We start from the raw sequence: 25025 nt of genomic DNA on the forward strand, positions 1-25025 counted from the left end.
CTCTCACCTCACACCTCCATTTACGCAACGCAAGGGATGCAACGTCCCCCAGTATCATCTCCTTTTGCTACACAGGGCTGACTTGGATACGTACTGGAAGATGCTCCGACAGACGGGCTCGTCGTTCGAGTTCCCCAAAATAGTCCGGATCGGTTGACTCCCGTTAGACTTTCACAAGGTAACTCGTGGTCTCGCTCGCAGACAGGACGGCCTCCCGGGCAGAATGCTGCACTCGATACTGAGGTTGTGGACCAGAAGGTGTTTCTCTGAGGAGAAGAATATAGCCCCGGACGTGGAGATGGTGTGTCCCTGTTGAGCGCCGATCGACATCTGTCTAACTGACCGAGCCGTCTACAACCACGACCTCACAAGCATTGCGCCCGACCGGACACACGGTTCACGAGCGCCACAAGCGGGATTCATCATTTGCACGCTCGATTAAACGGCACACGTTACAACTCTCTCCCCTTTTTTGTGGTTGGGTTCAAACGCCCAAAACAACAAAAAAAAACACCCGGGGGGAAATCCCCAATCACTCTCCGGATATAAGACAACGGTCCACACGGAAATGGAGGTTGCGACCCTGCACATTCCCCGAGCCACGCCAATCAGAACGCGCCAAACGCGCGTCCATGCAAACCACTCACACACCACGCCAACATCACACAGATCGCACCGCTTTACACAATTAAAATCATTTACTCTCGCATTTTACGCCTACTTACACTTAACAATTTAATTAATTCGCAAATCTTCCTCCGCTTATACATATAGGTGCACCTAGATTTCTCAATTCGCTCGCGACTTAAACTAATTCTCACCTCGATTAAGTGTGTCAATGCCCTACACACGCGTCCTTCAAATTTTATTCCGGTTGGTAGCACTTCAATTTCAGATTAAAGCATACCCTTCTTGAAGGATTAATCTTACGATCACTAACACCAAAACGCTTTAAACTAAACCTTATAGTATTTCCTTAGATTTGCATGATTATAGATACCCCTCTCAACACTAGGATCGTCGAGATCAACTAAAACGTAAGCATTCTAACCCAGGTCTCTCGCGACTCTGAAAGGCCCTTCAAATAAGTGGAAAAATTTCTTAGTGACCTTATCTAAGGCATTAGACAAATGTCTAACTCTCAAAAGTACCAGGTCTCCTTCTTTTATCACAACCTTGGACGGCTTTTGATGCTTGGTACGAGCTGCGTAATTTTTTTCAATGTTTTTCTTCGTAAAAGTTATAAGTTATTTATGGTTAATGGGATTTGATGGTGGAAACTTTAAAAGCGTGGTTATTTTATCTTGAATTTTTTGTCCAAAATGTAATTCATTAGGGGCACAGCCCGTACTATGATGAGTCGTTATATTGAATAGATTCTTACATTTTAGATAAATATAATGGCCAGAAGGTATGTTTATTTTCGCAATATGTTCTGAAAAATCGGCCTATTTCTCTCATTACCCGTTCAGTGGGATTGGATTGGGAGTGTCTGACTGAACTATATACAACTTTTATTCTGAGTTTTTCCAATTCGATTTTCCACTTATTGGACGTAAATTGACTGCCGTTTTCACTCAAAATTCTCTGAAACTTTCCGGATTCCGGAATGTATTCTTCGACAAGTCTTTTAAGCGCAGCGCTTGTCGTGGCCTTCTTCATGGGGTAAATACGAATCAACCTCGAAAACGCGTCCAACACAACAAATATGTACTCCACTCCCCCCCGACCGCGAGGGAGAGGGCCATAAAAATCAACCGTCACCAGATCGGATGGCCTTTCGGCCCCCACGAGCTGATACAGCCCCTCCATCGCGATCGTGAGGTATTTAACGCGCTAGCAAAGGTCACAATTTAACACGTATGTCTTCACATCTTTCGTCATTGTGCGCCAATAATAATATCTTTTTAAATATGACACTGTTTTGAATACTCCAGGGTGACCTAATTGAAAATGGGTGAATTTTACGATTTCGTTTTTTATTTCTTTTGGTATTACAATACACCACGTTTCCGATTTATGCTCTTTCATGAATAATACGTTCTCATAAACTTGTAAATGTTCCTGTTCTTTATTTTATTATTTAATTGTTTAAGAAGATTTTGACAAGCTAGGTCTTTATTTTGTTTTTCTGCTATATTCTTCATGATTTGTTTTAATGAGGCATCTGCATTGAATAATGCAATTATTATTAATGAAGATGCTTCGTCACCTTTTATCACTGGTAAGCTATAGTTATAAAGGAATGAAATTGTGAGATTTTCCTGTGTATATTCTTTGAATTTACTTTCGGGATTACGACTCAAAAAGTCGCCACTGTATTGTCCCTGCCTCTACAGTGTACTACGGTGTATGAGTATTGTTGTAAATACAGAGACCATCTTATCAGCCGTGAATTGTGAAATACGGTCGAATTCAGAAATGTTAACGCTTAGTGATCCGTCACGATTTCAAAAGTCTGGCCCACTAAAAACTCTCTGAATTTGGCAATACTATACACGACGCTTAGAAGCTCTAATTCTGTCGTTGTATATTTTGTTTCAGTTTGTGTTAAACATTTACTAGCAAGAAATTATACCATGCTCCTTGTTTTCGTCTATTTGATATAAAATGCCTGCTATACCACTATTGCTTGCATCTGTTTGAACTTTAAATGGAAAGTTCGGAATAACATGACTCAAGCAAATAGTATGAGTAAAGTTCTGCTTTAGCGCATCAAAGGCGCGAGTATGTTCTTCCGTCCATAGCCATTCTGACTTATCTTTTAGTAAATCTCGAAACGGTGATATAAAATTATTGTGTTTTATTGCGAAACGTCGGTAATAATTACATACTCCAAGTATGTGCTGTAATTGTTGTTTATTTTTGGGATTTTCGAAATTATTTATTATCGCAACACATTCTGGATCAGGAATTATACCGTTATATGACACGATAAATCTAAGGAATTTTATTTTATCTAATAAGAATTAGCATTTTTTTAAATTTATTGTGAAACCATTTGCCATTAATTTTGAGAAAATGACTTGCAAAACCTGAATATGTTCTTCGAATGTTTGAGTACCGATTGCGCAATCATCGACATAAGTTGCTGAATGTTTTTGTATATTTATTCCGTTTGGAACGATTATTTTATTATTTTGTTTCTCAGTGTTATTTTCTCCTTCTGATTGTTTCTCGAAAATGTTCATGATAGGAACCTGGCTCAATAATGCCATTGTGAAAGCTCGAATGAAAGCACTATTCGCTGTGCTTATACCAAATGGTACACGTATGAATTGATACATTCGACCCTTAAAGACGAATGCTGTCAGTGGTCGTGATTCTTTATTAAGTAAATTTGCCAGTAGCCCATCGTCATGTCTATCTTCGAGAAAAATTTACATTTGAAAAACACTTGCATGATGTCTGTTATTATTGGTGGTGCTTCGTGGTCTTCTTCCAAATATTTGTTTAAGTTTCTAGCATCGAGACATACCCGTATCGCACCGTCGCTTTTACGTACGATTCGAAGGAGATTACAGTACTGACTTACGGCCAATTCAATGATTCCTGCTTGGCGCATTTTCCCTAAACACATCTCTACTTCGTCACGTAACGCGTATGGAACGGGATATGATTGATTTATTTTTGGATTTGGAGTTTTTAAGCGGAGCCTATGAGTATAATTGTTCACGCATCCAGGTTTGTCTGAGAATAGTTTTTTAAATTGCATAAGCATCTTCATGAAAATATTCCTTTTTCCCTCATCAATCATTGTGAGATTTCTCGCGATTGAATCAAACTCCTCAGCGAAATCAGTATCATCTATGTTCTCGACTGTGCATGCATTTATTGTGCCATCATTTAATAAATTATCTAGATCGTCCATGTAATCATCTATACTTAACATTACGTTACCTTCGGATATTTCTTTTTTTATATCTTCAATCATATCAATACTATATATTTTATATGAAATTTTGTCATCATTTTCTTCTTGATTTTTTTGTAATTGTGATTCAGTCTCAAACACATCGATAATGTCATTTTCGATCATATTTCGATTTGACGTTAATATATAGATGCATGTTTTGTCTTTTATTTCTGTTAAGACAAATCTCTCCGAAGAGCCCGGTTCGAACAACGTCGATGAGGTTTTTATTACTCTGTTTTTTATTTGTATTATTCTATGCCAATAATTGATAATTAATCCGATCCTTAAATGAAAATCATTTCCAAGAATTAATTTACTTGCTAGAGATGGTACTACCAAAAAAATAAATTCAAAAGTTTCCCCATCTATACTTATTTTTAACATAGTTTGTTTTTTTATCGTAGTTGGTTTTTTTCCAATAGCTACCGACACAACCATATTTGTGACTGGTAATTCTAATAGACTTGGAGAATTCTTTATTTCGTTATAAAATTCATCTGAAATTGCACTTATTTGGCTACCCGTATCAACCAGTCACCAAATTTGCTTGTTATCTATTGTACATAATAAATGAGGTGATGGTGGGATTCTCTTTAATAAATTTCTCTCAGGTTCGCGGTCCTCGTTATTTATTTCCTTCGATAGTTCATTTACTACGTCGTCGTGATATTGACGCGCTGACGAACCACAACTCAACGCGCCAATCTTGTGCAGCAGTTTTTGAGCAAACACAATGTCGCATTGCTTCGACAACCTCCATACAGTCCTGACATAGCCCCTTGTGACTTTTGGGTGTTTCCAAAACTAGAAAAACCACTCAAAGGATACCGATTCGATGACAAAACAATGGTTGAAAACAATGCGACGAATGTACTTAAGGCTATCCCTAAAAGTGAGTTCCAGGACTGTTTTGAAAAGTGGAAACATCGATGTAACCGTGTTATTCAATCAAGTGGGGATTACTTTGAAGGATGCCACCCACCAGATGATAAAGAATAACGCTAGCACGAAAATATAAAGGTAGGCCTGATACTTTCCGGACAGACCTCGTACTTACATACTTAATTATAAGATGAAATATCGCTATCAATTTCTCGCCAGCTCCCATCGTATTAGTGACATCACCCGTTATAATGAACATAGTTTAACTTGTAGCGGAGCTATCTTACTGACATCGATGAGCCTATCCAAGGCTATCCATACAAATTATTTAAAGGAGGAATTTAGAAGGCGCGAACTGAATAGCACACCGGGTGCACGTACTAATTGCATGCGAAACAAAATTCAGTATACGGAAGAAGTCGGATTTAAAAATCATTGTGATATCCGTTTAATATTAAGGAGTTGACTCATAAAACTGACGCCTATACATAAAAACAAAATTACAAAATTACACTTTTTTCCTAGAAACAAAATCTAAGTAGCCTCGCGATCTACTCGGAAAAGGAAAAAAAATATTTATAACTATTTATCCTTGCGCGTACGCAGCCGCAATACTGTCGGCCAATCTTCCATCGAACGCCTAATATCTCGTGAGAGATAGAGAGAGAAAAAACACGGCATTGATCTAGCCCGGGACTGCTGTTGTTAGTGACGCGGCTCGTCGCCAGCTCGGCTGCTTGCTCGCCTTCGCAAATTCGCCGGAGCTCTCCATGAAAAACTGCCGCGCACGCACTGTGTACACGCATCGTGCCGTTTCTTTTCTCCACACAGCAGTATCCAGAATAGGTGCTGGCTAACGTGATCCAACCGCAACACATAACCACAAGAAAAACTCCCATTAGCCCCGCACACCAAGCGTGTATTCTCAAAAAAAATCTTCGACGAGGAAGTGTACCGAACAAAGAAAAACTTCGGAAAATCTATGCATGGCTAAAAAAATGCGTGGTTATGCAGAAGATAACGATTTCCAACCAACTAATGATTTCCTTCTTGATCGACTGCACGCGTAACTCATGTCGCTCTTTCTCTCTCTCTCTCTCTCCCGCTCTCTCTCCGTTTTCGTTCTTTATGCTCCGTCACTTATTTCAGCTTCTTTACTCCTTTCGGTTCCACCAATTAGCTTGCGCTGCTCCTCAAACTAGGTTATAGAAAGAACAGACATAAAAGTATCAACAGGATAGCACAGCAGCTCATTGTACACGAACTGTTCATGCTTACTTAGGTACAGTATTTACTAATCGATGGGTAGGACGAAGAGGCTCCATTAAATGACCAGCTAGGTCATCTGATTTGATGCCTCTTGATTACTTTTATTGGGGATATCTGAAAGATCGTGTATACAAATAAAATCCCAAAATTTGGATGAAGTACGGCAAAGGATCGTTGATCAGCTCTTATTCCCGCTGAAATCATCAGGAAAGCTATTGGTGCTTTTTGCCATTGATTAGGATACTGTTAAGAAGTAAATAGAGAGCAGTTCGAACATTTGCGATAAATACAGCAAGAAAATATTTATTAAATCATGAGAGGTAAAGAGGCTCACGATAATAAAGCACCACAAAGGGAACATAAATTAGTACGACCACGCCGTTATTCCTGGGTAACGCTAAAAATAAAAGCATGGGAAGTTTTGCTCTTTCAATTGCCGGTATTAGGTGAGAAGGACATCAGAAAAAAAACTTTGACCTTGAAATGACCTTGCAGGATACAAGATCAAGTTTGAAGTCACCGCTAATTGCGATCAAACAAAACAACTAAAACAAGTTTTGCTCTATTTCCATCAACCCAGTTCTTCTAGGAGGCTTCAGAATTGAATGACCTTGGAATGACCTGCAAGGACAACGGAAAATTTTTGTCCTGAATGATTTGGAACGTAAAATTTCCAGCTCTTTCGATTGCTGATGTAACAAAAGGCGCTTTCCATTTTTTAATTTTGGAATTCGATGGTGACCTTGGATTTGACCTTCAACCTTAATGTCAAGGTCATTTGGAGGTCAACTTTTTTTTTTAAATGGAAACCCCTATTTTCGACACTGCTAATCGAAAGAGCGGAAAATTTTACGTCCAAACTGCACTCAGGTCATGAGTGAGGTATGACATTGAGCTTAACCTCAAGATCATTTAGCCTCATCAAGGTATGGGTCGATGCCTCGCTCTACCACTCAGGCTTGGGTTTTGCGACGAAGCTCAAGGTCGTTCTAGGACTAACTTTCGACGAGGAATTCGATGGTGACCTTGGATTTGACCTTCCACCTCAATGTCAAGGTCATTTGGAGGTCAACTTTTTTTTTAAATGGAAACCTTTAAATGGAACTTTTGACACCAATTTTATTATTACATTTAGCATCAACCAGGAACAACGGCGTGGACCCATACCTTGATGAGGCTAAATGACCTTGAGGTTAAGCTTAAGGTCATACCTCAATCATGACCTGATTGCATGTTTGGACGTAAAATTTTCCGCTCTTTCGATTAGCAGTGTCGAAAATAGGGGTTTCCATTTTTAAAAAAAGTTGACCTCCAAATGACCTTGATATTGAGGTTGAAGGTCAAATCCAAGGTTACCATCGAATTCCTCGTCGAAAGTTAGTCCTAAAACGATCTTGACCTTCGCAAAAGCTTTGCTACCTGGAAAGTTATTTCCTTGATTCGTTACTTTTTGGACATCCTGTATAACTAACGATGCTATTATATATACAGGGTGTTCCATTTTAACTTACGCACCAAGATAACCCAAAAACTATGAGAGCTAGCGAAAAATGTTTCGAATAAAAGTTACTCGTCTCCGAGGGGGACATATTATGGTGACCTTGACTTTGACCTCGAGGGTCATTTTCAAGGTCATTTGAAGGTCAACCTTGTTTTTTCAAATAGGAACCCCTATTTTCGACCCCGGATTCGGAAAGAGCGGAAAATTCTACGTTTAGATAACCTATCATGCGTGGGGTCCGGGAGACCCGCCAAGGTCATTTGAAGGTCAACTTTGTTTTTTCCTGGAGTACCCTACTTTTTTTATCACGGATTCGGAAACAACAAAAAATTCTACGTTCAGGCAAGGTGTAACTTGTGGTTGATCACTCAAGAACATGTGAAGGTTAACTATTTTTCATAGGAATCGCTATTCTCGACCCCGGATTCGGGAAGTATGGAAGGTTGTCCGTTCTGTCAACGTCGAGATGTAACGTGTATTCAATTCTTTATGCTCATTTAGAGGTAAAAGTAAGTTTTTGAATAAAAACGTCGATTTTTGTTTTGAACGGAGTGACGAATTTAGTGTTGAGATGAGTGATAATTAATAGTAAGCATTTTTTTAACAACTGTTGAAAAAGTCGTTGAGCGTTTTTCATGTAAGTATTAACAAATTATTACCACTCTTGTGGTTAGTGTTATCTTTCAAATATGCATTACGTCTTTGATATTTCTTCACAGAATGACCAATTATTCAGGAAATGAAGTCGTTGAAGTATTTTTAGTACTTGGTGAATGTCGCCGGAACTACCGAGCTGCTGCTCGGCTCTATGCTGAACGTTTTCCGAACCAGCGCCATCCTAATGACAGGCAAATCAGAAATATCGAAAGACGTTGCCGTATGAATGATCTTCATCGACAGAGAGGTGGAAACAGAAATGTGAACAACAATGATCCAAGACTTCTTGCTGTGTTAGCAATGGTTCATGTGAATCCTCACATCAGTACAAGAGAAATCGAACGTCGGTTGGGCGTACCTCGTACTACTGCTCATCGGATGTTAAGATCCGTGGGTTACCATCCATACCACATCATCCTGCACCAAGAACTCAATGAAAATGATTATTTACTCAGAATGAATTACTGTAGGTGGGCTTTTAATCAACTGGACGAGGATCCCAATTTCTTTTGGAATGTTTGTTTTAGCGATGAAGCTACCTTCAAAAGTGACGGTAAACTCAATAGACATAATTGTCATTATTGGTCACCTGTCAATCCTCATTAGCATCGTCAAGTGATAAATCAACACCGTTGGAGTCTTAATGTTTGGGTGGGAATATTCAACGGGCATATTATTGGTCCCCATTTTTTTGATGGCAATGTCAACGGCCAAGCGTATCTTGATTTTCTGGAGAATCATCTACCTGAATACTTGGAGGACATCCCACTGAATGTTCGGCAGCTCATGTAGCTACAACAAGATGGTGCTCCAGCTTACTTTGCTGTAAACGTTAGAGAATTTTTGAATGCTCAATTACGTGACCATTGGATAGGTCGAGGTGGTCCAGTTCCCTGGCCACCTAGGTCTCCTGACCTGAATCCACTAGACAGCTATTTCTGGGGATATTGCAAGGACGCTGTTTACAAGGATGCACCTACCACTAGATTAGATATGATGGATAGAGTGAGAAGAGCTTGTGCAGCTGTTACGCCTGAAATACTTACAAACGTTCTCAATAATTATCATCGGCGTTTGGAAACATGTTTAGCAAACAATGGGGGACCTATTGAACATCTCATGTAATTGTGCGTGCGCATCATTCATCACCAACTTATTGCCAGATCATTATTATTGTTATTATTGAGTTATTCCTCATCAGATTGACTAATACTGTTGATTATTACTACTAATGACTAATATTTTTTTGTTAAACTCTGTACATAAAAAGTTGAATATATTTAGTGTGTTCTAAAATTTACGCATACTTTATTTCTCATATGAAAACATGAAACTGTTCTGAGTAAAGTAATTTGCCATTAATTTGACGTTTAAATGGCCATGGAAAGTTGAATTAATTCATTACATAAAATATTTAGGATTTTTTGTACTTTTCGAATCCGGGGTTAAAATTAGGGATTCCTATTTGAAAAAACAAAGTTGACCTTCAAATGACCTTGGCGGGTCTCCCGGACCCCACGCATGATAGGTTATCTAAACGTAGAATTTTCCGCTATTTCCGAATCCGGGGTCGAAAATAAGGGTTCCTATTTGAAAAAACAAAGTTGACCTTCAAATGACCTTGGCGGGTCTCCCGGACCCCACGCATGATAGGTCATCTAAACGTAGAATTTTCCGCTCTTTCCGAATCCGGGGTCGAAAATAGGGGTTCCTATTTGAAAAAACAAAGTTGACCTTCAAATGACCTTGAAAATGACCCTCGAGGTCAAAGTCAAGGTCACCATAATATGTCCCCCTCGGAGACGAGTAACTTTTATTTGAAACATTTTTCGCTAGCTCTCATAGTTTTTGGGTTATCTTGGTGCGTAAGTTAAAATGGGACACCCTGTATAATTATTATAGTTAGTATAAAATGAATTTTTTGCAGTTCAATGTGTGTGTGTGTCTAACCTACCGATAATCGTTTAATAAAAAAAAGTGAAAACCGAGATGGAAAAAGAAATAAAACACAAAATCCTTCTTACTTTCTTTTTTTTTTTTGTAGCCTTCGTGGTTGTAAGCTACTATAAATAACACAGAGTAAGAATTATCGAATCATTTATCAATCAGCATTCCCATAAAATAGATCGCTACCCTAAAGTAAAGTACTCTCGTCTTCCTCAAGACCCGGATGAAAAGAAGAACAAACAATCATCGACACAGAAACAAACTATTTCCAAATTTTCGAGCAGTACTAATAATTTTCCTGGACAAAAAGGCTATCAGCAGTTCAATAACGAAAACAAGGACTAATAATCATATGTACACATGTCATCATTATACATCATCTCGAATACAATAAATAAACATTTTTTTTTTCATCTAAACTCTATGTTGAATATATTTTTTGTTATTGATAAAAATACAAAATTTATTATAAAAAGATGAACTGCTGCTTCTGCTGCTGCTGTCGTCGTCAGAGTCAGCGAAGAATTTCGCTTTTTCTTTGGATGGTTTAAGAAAAAATAAAAGAATATTTTTTTATAGCAATTGAAAAAAATTTTTTATCGATAAAAAATATATCTTATTCTACGTGTTCTTAAAAATACATGTTATTCAATAAATTAGCTACTTAAAAAAAATCACTATATTGAATGTGACCGCTTTGATCACGCTTTTAAATTAATTAACTTTTTAGTTTTCTTGCATCCTTTCGCCTTGGTCCTTTTTTTTCTCCTCTTGAGATCCATACCCAACATTGATTTTAATTTTATGGCGTTAGATACAGCGTAAGCAGCTGCTTTCTCACCAAAACTAGAATTCTTAGCGAAGACTCTATTGAACGCTTTTTCAGCTAAAATTTTTTGTGCGATATTTCTAGCCTGTATATTTTCTCGATTTTTCGAGTACGTTTTATCGTGTTGCTTGCAAGCTGTGTCGAGAGGATTGATTCCTAAATCGCCGCGAGCTAAACGTGTTATTAACTTAGTTCCTGGTCCGCAATATTGATAGCCTGAACTACGGAGCTCAAATGGAAGTTTATTGATGATATCATTGATCAATCCTCGTCCTTTCTTTGCTCTTTGACGTTTGCATATGATCATCGCTCGATTAAGTCCAACACACGACTAACGTTTCAAATTATAAAAACAGGTATATATATATATATATAGCCATGAGACCAGTTATCGTTCGAACTCTGTCTCGTGAGTATGAATTTCAAAGAACAAACTGCGAAACTTCCCGTAGAAAATTTTAACGTCATCGTGCGGGAGGATAAGCAACCAAAGCGTCAAGGAGATTTACTGCCGAATAGCATCAGAGTTATTTTTTGTGATCCGTCGAACTGTGGTCTTTTGGCGTTTATCACTCACCCCAATGGCGTTAGATTAAAAAATGTTACGTGTACTCGAAATCTCTCGATCAGCCAAAGTATAAATTATTGGAAGAGATGTTAAACCCGATAGACGGTGTAAATTATTTTCCGTTCAAGGAGCACGAATCCGTGATCGATCCCGAACATGTATTGCCTAATTCAATTATGATATTCGACGATATCGCTTGTGAGAAACAGGACAATGTACGCGCTTTCTTTTGTATGGGCAGACATAGAAGCGTCGACTGTTTCTATCTCTCGCAAACGTACATGCGTATTCCTAAGCATCTCGTGAGAGATAACGTCATTTTATTGGCAATTTTTCGACAAGACGAAGCAAATATGAAACATATATACAACGATCATGTGAATTCAGATATGACTTACAATCAATTTAAAGAACTTTGTACAAAATGCTGGTTGGATGATAAATATGGGTTTTTAGTGATCGACAAAGACAGAGCTTTAAACTGTGTAAGATATCGAAAGGGCTTTGATTTGTTTGTTATAAATATATCACAATAGTAATGCAGTATACTGTATCTCGACAATCGTTGAAGCGTCAACATGGCTGATTATCAACGGGAAAAATATGTGCTTTCTTAACTCGTAAAAGCGTAAGACGCAATAAGACAAAAATATAGTTTATTGAAGCATAGCCGCGATTATCCCGACGAAGTCTTGAATAAGACATTCAATCCAATAGTCGATCCTCTTGAGGCCATAATAAGCGAAGTGGATCCAATCAAAAATTTAATAAGTAAGAAGGAAAATCTTCTCGAAGCTTTTATTACAGTTAAAGAGCCAAAATTTCTAAACAGAAAAAAATCAAAATACGAAATCAATTATTTTGCAGATAACGTCGATAAGTGTGACACTGCTTAGTCTAGTAACGAAAATAGAGATGCTACTGTCACGCACAATACTACACAGATTTATAACCGTTTATACGACACCAACGAAGATGAACACAAAGCTGGCAAAGCGACAAGTACACGAATGTATTAGATAAAAGTGATTCGAATTTTATGGACTTGATTTATGGAGGACGTAAAGAACGAAATGGATCATACACGCTTGGTAAATCTACGGTGATTTTTGACAAAAATAACATAGACGTCGATGGTTTCAAGTATCCAAAAACACAGGGTTTAATAGAGTTCCTGGTAGCATAGCAACCTAATCAAAGTTTAATCAGTTCGAATGACATCAAGAACTACATAAAAATCTTGGAGATATCTAGTATTCATAGGAAAAAAAATTATCCAAACGAGGCTATACGAGCGCATAATAGTATCAAATTCAATAACATGATTAGTCTGTTGTTCAGTTTGACTAAAAAGACAAAAGGAGGCAAGGGACTACAGACACAAAGAGATCAAGCCGAGTCTTGTTCTTGAAATTCTTCTGTGTTCTTACTGATTGGTTCTGAAACGTTTTCAATAAACAACTCATGTATATCGGTATATCTGTGCCACCTTCGTATTGAAATGCTTTACATCAAGAATTTCATCGCAATTATTCTTTTCGACTGCATACTCGGCATTTAGTACAGCATTCACTTTTAAAGAATTATGTTCCTTCAAGCTCTGCTTGATTTGAGCATGTAATAATGGTTTAGCATGCCTCAAAAATGTATTTAAATTCAGATGTTTCAGATTGGTTATTACACCATTCTTCGTTCTATCTTTGAACGCTCTATTGATGTCGTTCCAGCGAACTGTTGAGTCTTGAGCTGGATTGACAACAGTCGGTGTAGTAGTACTAGCCGGTTTGAGACTGTCACCAACTATATCTAAAAAAACGAGAGGTTTGTATATCGATTGTTCGCTATGCTTGCTCACAATAGGTTTGGCAATCGATGAAGTGGCAACGGAAGGCTGTGCCAACAGCCTACTCTTGTATTCGTTTAGCAGATGTAAAATGCTTTTATCATGCACATAGCTGCCTGCAGCTTTTGTCTGCCAGCCACGATCAAGTTCAATGAACGAGAAAACTCATTCGCTTCGCGCAAAACCAATGAACCCAGTGCCAAGCATCTTTCGATGTCTTCGATACTAGTATGACCACCCTTCGCCAGATGATGTGCGCGTAAAAGCAACAAAGCTGTGTTCTTGAAATACTGAGCTATGATGCTAATTACTTAACTGAGCAGATTTACCAATCCATCACGTTATATTCATTACTGGTCAATGCTAATTGGTTGGCAAAAGTGTGGAGGAAGTGAACGATTGTGATTGATCGAAAAATTATAGTCGCGGTAAAAAAAATTTTAAGCAGAAGAGAATCTATTTGTTTAGAAAAAAAAATTGTTGGAAAATCAACAAGTGCAAGCTTAGCATAAAAAGGCTTTCATTCGACTGTATTGACGCAGTTGTCGATTCCTTAGTTATTACGATGGATTTTGTTGTAGACGTACAGGGCTTCAAAATTTTCTTGAACGAATACGTATTCAAGGAGATTGCTGTTTGTCCTCTGAAAGAAGATCCGACTCCATCGGTGCTTCTGTTTAAACCACCTTACCCATGGGAGTAGTTATTAAAGTAAAATCAGTGCGAAAACTGGTGGTTAGCGAGAAATTTTCATAATATTCCACGGAAATCTGGTGATTTACATTATAATGACCTTGGAAAAATAATGAATAAAACATTACACTTTATGAAGCAACTATATTGAAAAAACAAAATGGCTGAGAAATTTATTGACCAATGCACAGTATGTTTCTTTTTGTCGCGTATCATCGTAAAAAGAAAAAAAAATGATATCTAATGATTATTTTTGCTTTTTTTTTACAGAATGACTGTGGTTAACGTTGAAGACATGGATTGTCCATCACTCAAGAATCTTTTAAACGATAGCAGTTCCGTATGCAGTAACCACAACGCGTATCTATTAAATTCACCATGTGCCTTTAAAAATGCAGTAGCTATCAGTAGAGGAATATTCGCTCGCAAAAGTCGTGATGATATGTAATTTGATTTTTATATCTAAGTTTGAAATAAATAAAAATTAACGTATTGATCAATCCTTGTTTTTTTACCTACTTATTAGATATAAATTTTGGAAATGTGTATTGTTTTTTGTACACACACACACACACACACACACACACACACTATATATATATATATATATATATATATAAGAAACATAAAAATATCATATTTCCAAAATTTTCAATTAACTTGAACAGTTTTTTTATCAACATAAAATTTAACATTAATATATAAAATAGTAGATTAAAAGAGAAAATAAAGTACACAAACATTTTTTTTAAATAATAGGCTCTTTATTAAAACCAAACAAGAACAAATTTACGCAAAATAAGCTTTAACACGCTTGGTTAACGACATGTTAGACAATCATGAATTCTTGATGCACATTCCATGCATATAACAATATGTCTACAAGGTAGAAAGAGTACAGCAATCTTAGCATCCAAACATATTTTACATCTGGTAATTTCAAGTTGACGCAAAATATTGACTATATCTCGCTGCTACTGTTCAACCCTATCACTAATTTTATTCATTTTTTCATTCTGTTTGTGAATACACTTATTATGATTCCGTAAAAGTTCTTCATAAACAGATACCATCCTGATGGCTCCATTCGATTCGCTTCCCAATGCACATTTCTTCGTCAAATGTAAATCAGAAAAAAGTTTTGTAATAAGTCTCTTTGTCGATAATAACACAGGCTCGTCTGTACATGCACGCGAGTTAGCAGTAGGTACGCTAGCCGTTGCGTGCGCTGGCTCTTCTCATGTTGTTGCTGCTCTATACTCGAGCTTATACTAGTCAGAATCATCTCTACTTTTTCGAGGACGTACTGGTACGGGGCTCGATCCGATCTGCAATTGCCGCAACTTCTGTTGCGAATGAAAAGGCAGCGGTCAGCCCAGCGCTGATGTTCCGTCACAGGGTTGTCACCTTCTTCCCAACGACAGACTTCCAGAACACATTCAAAATAGCACACTCAATCAATCTGAAAATAAATAAATAAAATTAATCTGAAAATCAATAAAAAATCACCTTCCAAATTGGTTTAACTCCTGGAGAATAATAGTAAATGAAAGCAAATCAATGCATACGACATTTACACTTCGAAAAAATACTTGTCCTCCTATTATATCAAACGATAAATATATTCCGCAAAGCAATCAAATAAAATATCTAGGTATTCACCTAGATCAAAGACTTACATGGAAAGAATATATATTTACTAAACGTTAACAGTCGGGTCGAAAATGAAAGAAAATGTACTGGTCCAGCCAAACGAAATTGGAGCAATCAATTTAAAACAAACTGATGCTATATATCGTAAGCTTGTACTTAAACCACTCTAGACATATGGTACTCAACTATGGGGTGCTGTTTCTAACTCGAATATCGTAATCCTGAAAAGATTTCTATTAAAAGTTCTACGCAATATAGTACGGATCCCTTGGTTCGTTCTGAATGAAATTACCCGAAAAAATTTACTGATACCTACAGATAAAGGAAATATTAAAAACGTCTACGCTAAATATAATTTTAAATTTCAAAATCACTCAAGTAATCTTGTTAAGAAACTTCTCAAGACATTCATCGCTACGACGGGAGGTCAATAAGTCTTTACAAAATCCAAGATATGGCGCTCGTCACGCTTAAATTATGATGTTTTTGGGAAGCAATACTACTAACTAGATATCGTACAAAGTTTCAGCTTGATTTATTAAATCGTTTTTTTTTGTGAGCGTTGGTTAAGCAAAAAGTTACTGGTTTATTTGAAAAATGGAAAAAACAGAGTTTCGAGCGGTGATAAAACATTTTCATTTGAAAGACCTTACACCAAAAGAAATCACAGATGAACGCCGTTCATGGCAAGTCTGTCCCTGAGTTTAAGAGTGTTTATAACTGGGTAAATGAATTTAAACGCGGCCGTACAACAACAAAAGATGAACCTTGTTCAGGACGCTCCGTAGAAGTGAGTACGCCCGAAATGGTCAACAAAATCCATGATATGTTGTTGAGTGATAGAAGATTAAAATTGCGAGAATTAGTTGAGGCTACAGGGGTATCAAAGGGTACAATCATTTCAATTTTGCATGAAAAATTGGGGATGAAAAAAATATTAGCAAGATGGGTGCCGCGTTTGCTAACTGTTGAAAACAAACGAACCCGCGTGGTCACCTCTGACGCTCTTTTGGCACGCATTTGTCGTAATACGGAAGACTTTTGGCGTCGACCCGTAACTGTAGACGAAACGTGGGTACACTACTACACTCCTGAAACCAAAGAACAGTCCAAACAATGGATTACCGCAGGAGAACCAGCCCCAAAGAAGGCAGAGACAGTAAAGTCAGCTAGCAAGATTATGGCCACGTTTTTCTGGGATGCATATGGAATCATCTACATTGACTACTTGGAAAAGGGCCAGATGATCACTGGACAATATTATGCGTTATTATTAGGTCAGCTAAAAGAAAATCAGAGAAAAACGTCGTCACTTGAACAAAAATAATGTCTCTTTCTTCAAGACAATGCTCGAGTTCACACGTGTGCAGTTTCAATGGCAAAAATGAACAATTTAAAGTTCGAATTAATTGATCATCCACCATATTCGCCTGACTTGGCTCCCAATGACTTCTTCTTATTTCCTCACCTCAAAAAATGGCTTGCCGGGCAAGGACTCACGTCGAATGAAGAAGTCATCGCCGAAACAAGGGTTTTCAGAAATCATATTTTTCTGATGGCTTAAAAAAACTGGAAGCCCGTTTAATAAAATGTATCGACCTTCAAAGAAATTATGTTGAAAAATAAAAAAAATTACTTACGTAAAACTTTTTTTTCCTTCTTTTTGTAAAGACTAACCTCCCCTCCTAACACCAGACGGAAGGAACATAAACTAATAAATACGCAAATAAATTAACAAAATGATTTCAATCATACTCTAAAACAAAGAAAGTATACTCACTGGAGTATACTACTATATATTATATATGTATATATATATATATATATATGAACAATTTGGACAATTGCTTTAGTAAAATTTCCAAGTTAACTGGATTCAGCACAGACATTCAAGTCACCTATAAGAAAGAATTTATAAGTCTCATGTAAGTCAAGTTCTTTGAAATTTAATACGGATATCGTGCGTGAAGTTTGGATAAATAAAAGACGTGGATTTAAATTTGTTAGATTTTAATCAAGTATATTAGGCTCGTATTTATCTGGCATAAAAACCCCAGTCATAAGTAGGGAAAGCCATCTAAATATGAGCAAACACAATCGACAAATGTACAGAGAGTTATGCTACTCGTACTAATTTACAATTAATAATTTATGACAGGTGTGTATAATTGTGTACAATTAATAATTGTGACCCTAGCTAGAATAGTCGGCCCTGTCTGGCTCGCTCTTTCTCTCTCTGTCTCTCTCGCAGCCTCGCTCCTTCGCTGTTGCCCTGGCGAGCATTTGAAATTACGAACCGATACCGATGTTCGCACCGCTTTATTTCAGGACCAATACCTGAGCCGGGTATCGTCATTAGGAGCCCATTGGAAGCGAGAGCGGCTGTGGTAAGAAGAAGAGAGAGAGAATGACGCGTCGGGAGTAGAGAGTAAGCGAGCGCGAGTGACCCTCGGCGATCCGCTCGCGAGAGCGAAGCCGCCGGCGTTGCTCGAGCCGACGCGTGAACGATTAGGGGAGAGAGTTCGAGTCGAGATTTAGAGTTAGACGGATCGTTTGACGGCCGAGCGTGCGCACGTGAAAGAAAACAAATCAGACAAAGAAGCAGAGGACGATTAGCAGATAGCAACAAGGAAAGGACTTGCAACGACTCTAGCATCAAGGAATCCACATCTGAGCCTGCCACGAGCCTGCCTGCAGTCTAGCAGTATTTCTTGCCCGCGGCAGAATTACCAGCAACAATTCCTGCCAGCAATTACCAGCAGCAGTTCCTGCAGCGGCATCAGCGGCGATTCCTGCCAGCAGCCTCACCAGATCAAGTCGTCTCTCTCTCTCTCTCTCTCTTTCTCTCTATATTCACGAGTGCGCAACGCATTGGCGAAGTGATCGCGATCTTCCGCGAACACGGCGAATTCCACAATTATAACGAGTCCCTCCTTTGTACTCTCTCAAATCATCATACCGTGCCCCCGTGCGATTATCCGCACGAGCGCAGGCACGCGGCGTTGAGGACGACGCGTGAACTCGCGGCGTCGCTCTTTATTGTTAAATTCGAGAATAAATATTGTTAACGGTTATCGCGAGTGATTATTGTGTGCACCTTTCATTCCTTTATTCTCAAACCGAAGCTCAAAACGCCAATTTAGTGACGAGGCCCATCGTCATCGTTCAGAGGAGCGAAAGAGCCTCCCTTACCTTCTCCTTTAAAAATAATTTGTGATAGGACGCTTGGGCACGGACCTTTGCATTGCTCGTGGGAATTACCATTCCCCATAACGCGTTAGATTTCAATCATCAGTGTCACAAAATTTCGGCAGTCTCGCTTTGCGTGTGATTGGCCATTCAAACTAAAACTACTCGCTTACCACACGACGCTAATTGCACCTTGTGCGAGAAGGAAGGTCGTCTCCTAGAGCAGCACAGTGCCAACGTCTTGGTCACGGGCACAGCCCGCATTATGCTACCCCTATGAGTAGAGCCGAGTTGCTACTGTTTGAGCTGCCCAAGGTCGGAGAGCTGCAAGGGTTATAGTGCCGAATTTTCTGCCAAGCGTTTATCTGCGCGACAATTGCCGGTTAACCATACCCTTTTTTTATTGCATCGCGCACTCACCGCTGGAACTGACGCACTTGTTCGTATTCTGGGTTTTCCTCATCCGCAAAAACACCCAATTAAGCGACAAAGGACTGCATTTCCGAATAGACTTTCACTTTTACAGCAATCGAAAAAAATTTTATCAATTATTGCTCTCTACTCTCGTGCTACGCACATGGAGCGCAGATGCCGCAAACAATATATATGTGTTTAATAGTAACAACATTTGCTTATTGTCTCAATACGTAAGACAGATCATAAATAAACTTGGAGTAATAAAAAAAATTTTATTTTGTTTTGTCCGATTTTAATCTAATTTGATACTAAATTTTCCTTAATTTTCGTTTTTCTTTCAATTTATCTGAGACTGTTTTAAATTTAGATGTATATAATTTTAAATTATTCGGATATTTTAAAGTTGCTATGTTGGTAGCTATTATTGTTTGTCTTGTTGGACTTTAAGCGGTATTTTACATGTTAGTTTATTATTTAAGCTATATTCCGTATTAATTGTACTTATTATATCATAGTTTATAATAATTAGAGAGTGATCTAAGGTTAAGTCAAGAGACGATTCAGCGATTATATAACTGAAATAAACGCCTTATATAATCGCGAAATTTATTATATCTGGTAGTTTATTAATATCAGAGGGTTAATAGGTTGACCCGCAGATATTGGTATTAGATTTTCTGTTAGCATTATCGAATTGTGAAGAGGCCCTGGCCGAGATAGCCGGCCCTGTCTGACTCGGTCTCTCTCCCGCGACTCGTTCTTTCGCTGTGGCCATGGCGAATGTTATAAAAGCCAAGAACCGTTACCGATGCTCGCAACACTTTATTTCAGGACTAATACCTGTGGCCGGCAACGTTGGTGGGAGCCAATGGGGAGCGAGAACGGCAGCAGCGAGAAAAGAGAGGAGAATATGCATCGCGTAGACGAGAAAAGGAACACGAGCGATTCACCGCGATGCGCTTGTGGGAGCGAAGCCGCCGACGTTAATCAATATAATTAAAGGTTGTTGAGAGTCATTTCTGTGTGCGTCCGTTATTTCCTTTCTTTCGAACTATCAGTCAGTCCGCCAACTTCGAGACAAGGCCCATCATCACCGTTTCAGAGGAGCGAAAGAGCCTCCCTTACCTTCCCCTTTAAATAATTTGTGACACGGCGCTTGGGCACGGGCCCATTGCATGGCTCGTGGGAGTTATTAAAAAAGATAATTCCCCAAAACGCGTTAATAATTTAATGAATAGTGTCACAGTGCTGGAAATAATGTTTACTGGACAAGTTTCCTTGTTTTGCAAACTTTATAACTAGCTACGTGATTTTCTCTGCAATTGGCCTATTTGTAGTCCTCTGTTTTTGCTTGAATAGAACAATTTAAAGTAAAATAATTTGTCGCGTTTTTGACACAGACTAGAGTTCTATTGCAATAATTTTAATGTGTTAGTATACTTGGGATCACATGCATTGGGAAATATCTCTTTCTTGACGCGGTTCTTCGAATATAATTATTTGATTCATACATTTTTTAATTTTGTATATTTCTTTGTTATTTGCATTTGTTTTTATTTCCACGACAAAAATTGACAATGGCTACTTAGTTATTCTATGTTCATTGCTAGAAATTCTTATTATTTTCTGATTATAGAAATCAATTCCTTGTTTTAAATCATTTATATCAACTAAAGAATGTGTATTTTTAAAAACGACTTTTAATGGTCTATTTCCTTTTTTTGGAAAGTATAAAAATCAATATTTCTATTTTTAGCTCAGCTATAATCACAGCAAATTATTTCGAATTATCAATTTGAATTTTGTTATTATTTAGAATTTTTATTAAGTAATCATTTTTCGCTATTTCGTCAAGATGTTCTAGAAACTAATATTTTATATTTTTATATTACTCGGCATAGCTGGGTTTCGATTATTATTAAAGATATTACTTACTGGGGTCGGCGGGAGGGGCCGCAACAAAATTAAATTTTGTTGTTGTAGTAGGCTAGATCAAGCCAGCGAATATTGAATATTGGAACCGGAGCGTATGACCGTTTATTCGAACAGAGAGCAGTGACTAGCAACCTGACGTGAGCGATTTCGATAGGAGAGCACCAAAACAGTAGTAACCAGGAGGCCGTTGTCATATCGCAAAGGTCGGTGCCGATGTTTCTCCTTTCTCCTCTCTCTCCCTCTCTCCCTCTCTAGATGTTACGGCGTTGTGTTCATGTGTATATGACCGAGCAATTTTACTTCAAATTTCAAAAAAAAATTACCGAGTACTTTGCTGGTAATCATATTAATGCGTTTGGGCGAATTAGGGTTACCGCCGAAATTCTAATTCATTATTAGATTTTGTATGCGCACATTTCTTTTTATTGTTTACTTTTTTCTTGTTTTAGTTTTGTAATAAAGGTAAGTATTATTTAATTAAGCGTCATCGTATTTCGCCTATTACTAATCCTCATCCCAACATTAGTTTCGTGCATGATTAATCTACACATCTGGTATATTACGCAGCCATCGAAGCGTATGCGCTTTCTAAACCCACCCTCTTTGTAAATAATTTGTGCAGGTTGCTGCAGATATAACCCTTCAGGTTGTCGGTCGTATTTTTCTATTACAACATATATATTTCAGTTTGCAAACCTTTAAAAATTTTTTAATTTGAAAAACTTTTCTAACAATATATACGGTATGAAAAAATACTCTCTGAATTATATATAAATACATTATACAAAAAAAAATGATAACAAAATATTTTACATGATGAGGGTTCGAACTCACGTGCTTTAATGGTGTGTTTTCCGAATAAGTTTACTCCTTTCTTTAATCAGCATTTCACTGTAACAATGAGAACAAATAAAAATCCTTTTAATTAAGAATTACATTCAACAATTTTTTACATAATAAAAAATAGCGGTAGGGAGTAGTATGATAGTAAACACAGATTAGTCGTGAAACTGAGGCAGTCTATGACTTTGATGTACGTCAGGTCGCGATAGCAACCTGCGGTATAAATTTACCAGAGGCGCTGTTTTACGTAACATTGTATATAAAGCATGCGTGTAATTAGCAATGCATAGATGTAACTTCATTATTTACATGCATATTAAATTCATGTTAAATTTGCCGGAAAAAATTCTCTGTGTCTATTTATTATAAACTTAATAAAATTTATGAAATTCTAGTCGTTCAATTACAAATTTATGTTTTTTAATCTTTTTTATATTTATAAGATAGTCTAAATATTTTTCTTTCTTTTTTCACCTATGCCATCTTACATATCAGATCAGATGACAAATATACACATTATTATTACTCTCTTTCTTTCTTTCTTTGCACAATGATTTTGATTTTGATCTTCATTGAGGGTTCGAACTACAATTTTGGAAGTAAATATATTCTGATTATTCCTTATACATGGTATCTCACACTTTCTATCCTCCATCTTCTATGACTGATTCATTCATTTATAGTCTACAGGAAGTGTACAATAGTTTTGATGATCTTACTGAGATTAACACTTTCTACCTTTTCTCGTAGACCTCGTAGATGTCTTGTTGACCTGATGATCTAAGGAGAAAGTGCAATATTTTCGATAATTAGTCCATTTATTCTGATATATGAATGGCTATTCATTGTGGTACATAACTTTGATATATCACATAACACAAGTCGAGAGGGATTGACGGAAAGTTTAGATTTTTCAATTAATTTCTCTAGAAACTATTTCGGAGAAAAGAAAGTTTATTCACTTCACTTCTTTTATTATAAACGTCAGGTGATAATACTATTCGCCAGTGAATTTGCAACGTGTACGCTCTAGTCTCTATCTGTCTTTGATTCTTGTTCCCAAAGAAGAAGACTCCTCCCAAAAAACTTCACGGTTTCCTAACAGTCCAATAGTGAAGAAAATAAATCGCTCATTGCCGCAACAATTAATGTGATCGACCAACGGCTAATAACTCGGCTCTCTACACTGTAAAATAAGCCACGAGAAAATATGACTTCCCATTTAATATAACGACTCTCACGAAGGTAAAGAGAGCAAGTTTATAAATTAAAGAGAGTAATTAGGTAGGAGACGGAGAAAAACGAGAGAAGGCGAGAGAGAGAAGTACGAGGGTGGTCCGATAAGTACTTAGCCTCACCGCCCGATGGCGCCACTCTCGCAAAAGAAATATTCTATCACGTAGTACAACCTTCTCGATGGTTACTGTCAAGATTTCAGCCGGATCGGAGTTGTAGTTTATTTTTGGGATCGTGTGAAAGCAAGTGTGTCCGTTGATTTTTGAAAAATGGAAAAAGAGCAGTATCGGTCGGTGATTCGATTCTTGTTTTTGGAAGGGAAATCGCGCAGCGAAATCAAAAAGCGCTTGGATGCTATGTACGGTGACTCTTGTCCTTCATGGGGACCGTCAAAAATTGGTTTAACGAGTTTCAACGTGGTCGCACGTCGATTTTTGAAGAGCCACATCCAGGTGCTCCGAAAACGGCTACCACGGAGGATAACGTGACAAAAATTCACGATCTCGTATTGGCAGATCGACGATTGAAGGTGGGCGAGATAGCTAAGATCGTAGGCATCTCAAAATACCCTGTGGGTCATGTCCTGCATGAAATTTTGGGCATGAGAAAGCTGTCGGCGCGAAGGGTGCCGCGTTTGCTCACTCCGGACAACAAGCGCAACCGTGAGACAACTTCAGAGCAATGTCTGACGCTGTTTAAGCGCAATTCGAAGGAGTTTCTGCGTCGTTTCATGACAGTCGACGAAATATGGATCCACTGGTATACACCAGAGACCAAGAAATAGTCGAAACAGTGGACTTTACCCGGCGAAAGTGCTCCGAAGAAGGCGAAGACTGCCCCATCGGCCGAAAAGGTGATGGCCACCGTTTTCTGGGATTCACAAGGCGTGATCTACATCGACTATCTGGAGATGGGCAAAACGGTCACAGGGCTGTACTATGCCGAATTATTGGGCCGATTCGACGTCGAATTGAAGAAAAAACGGCCCCATTTGGCGAAGAAAAAAGTGGTCTTTTCCCATGACAACGCACCGGCTCACACCTCCGCCGTCGCCATGGCCAAATTGGTCGAATTAGGCTAAGAACTGCTGCCCCATCCACCGTTTCTCCAGATTAAGCCCCATGCAACTTCTTTTTGTTTCCAAACTTGAAAAAGTCACTCGCCGGGCAGAAATTTGAGTCGAATGAGAAGGTAATCGCTGCCACGGAAGCCTACTTTTCAGACCTCGAGGAAACGTATTTTTCAGACGGGTTAAAGAAGTTGGAGCATCGCTGGGCCAAGTGTATCGAACTAAAAGGAGACTATGTTGAAAAATAAAATGCCACTTTTCCAAAATTTTCGTTTTTCTTTTGTATGCTAAGTACTTATCGGACCACCCTCGTATCACTTTTGTATTTTTATACAATATGAATAGATCATTATAATACATTACGACACAAGTGCAGGAAAGTAGATTTTGGTTTCGTGTAGGATTTACGTCCAAGCGAAGCCAAGATAGAAAATCACACGAGACGAGAATCTCTGTTCTGAATATGTATCGCATGATATTTTTTGATATGTGGTGTGAAAATTTAATTTTGAGCGTATGTTTTTAGTTGAGCGTACGGGAAAGTCACACAGAATGTCGAAAAATATAAAAATATATTG

At 38.0% G+C, this 25025-nt stretch overlaps 1 protein-coding gene across 1 annotated transcript in view; it reads right to left on the reverse strand.

The window, feature by feature from the left end:
* LOC131669114 (zinc finger homeobox protein 4) overlaps window positions 1-22144 on the reverse strand; it is a gene marked incomplete at its 3' end in the record, with an annotated part of 333820 nt that extends 311676 nt beyond the window's left edge. The window contains exon 1 of the mRNA XM_058943756.1: window positions 22134-22144. The remainder of the gene's footprint in view (window positions 1-22133) is intronic.
* Window positions 22145-25025: the final 2881 nt, after the last annotated feature.

Source organism: Phymastichus coffea, unplaced genomic scaffold (genome assembly GCF_024137745.1).
Source record: "Phymastichus coffea isolate CEN01 unplaced genomic scaffold, Cenicafe_Pcof_1.1 PCOF00007, whole genome shotgun sequence".
Classification (NCBI taxonomy): domain Eukaryota; kingdom Metazoa; phylum Arthropoda; class Insecta; order Hymenoptera; family Eulophidae; genus Phymastichus; species Phymastichus coffea.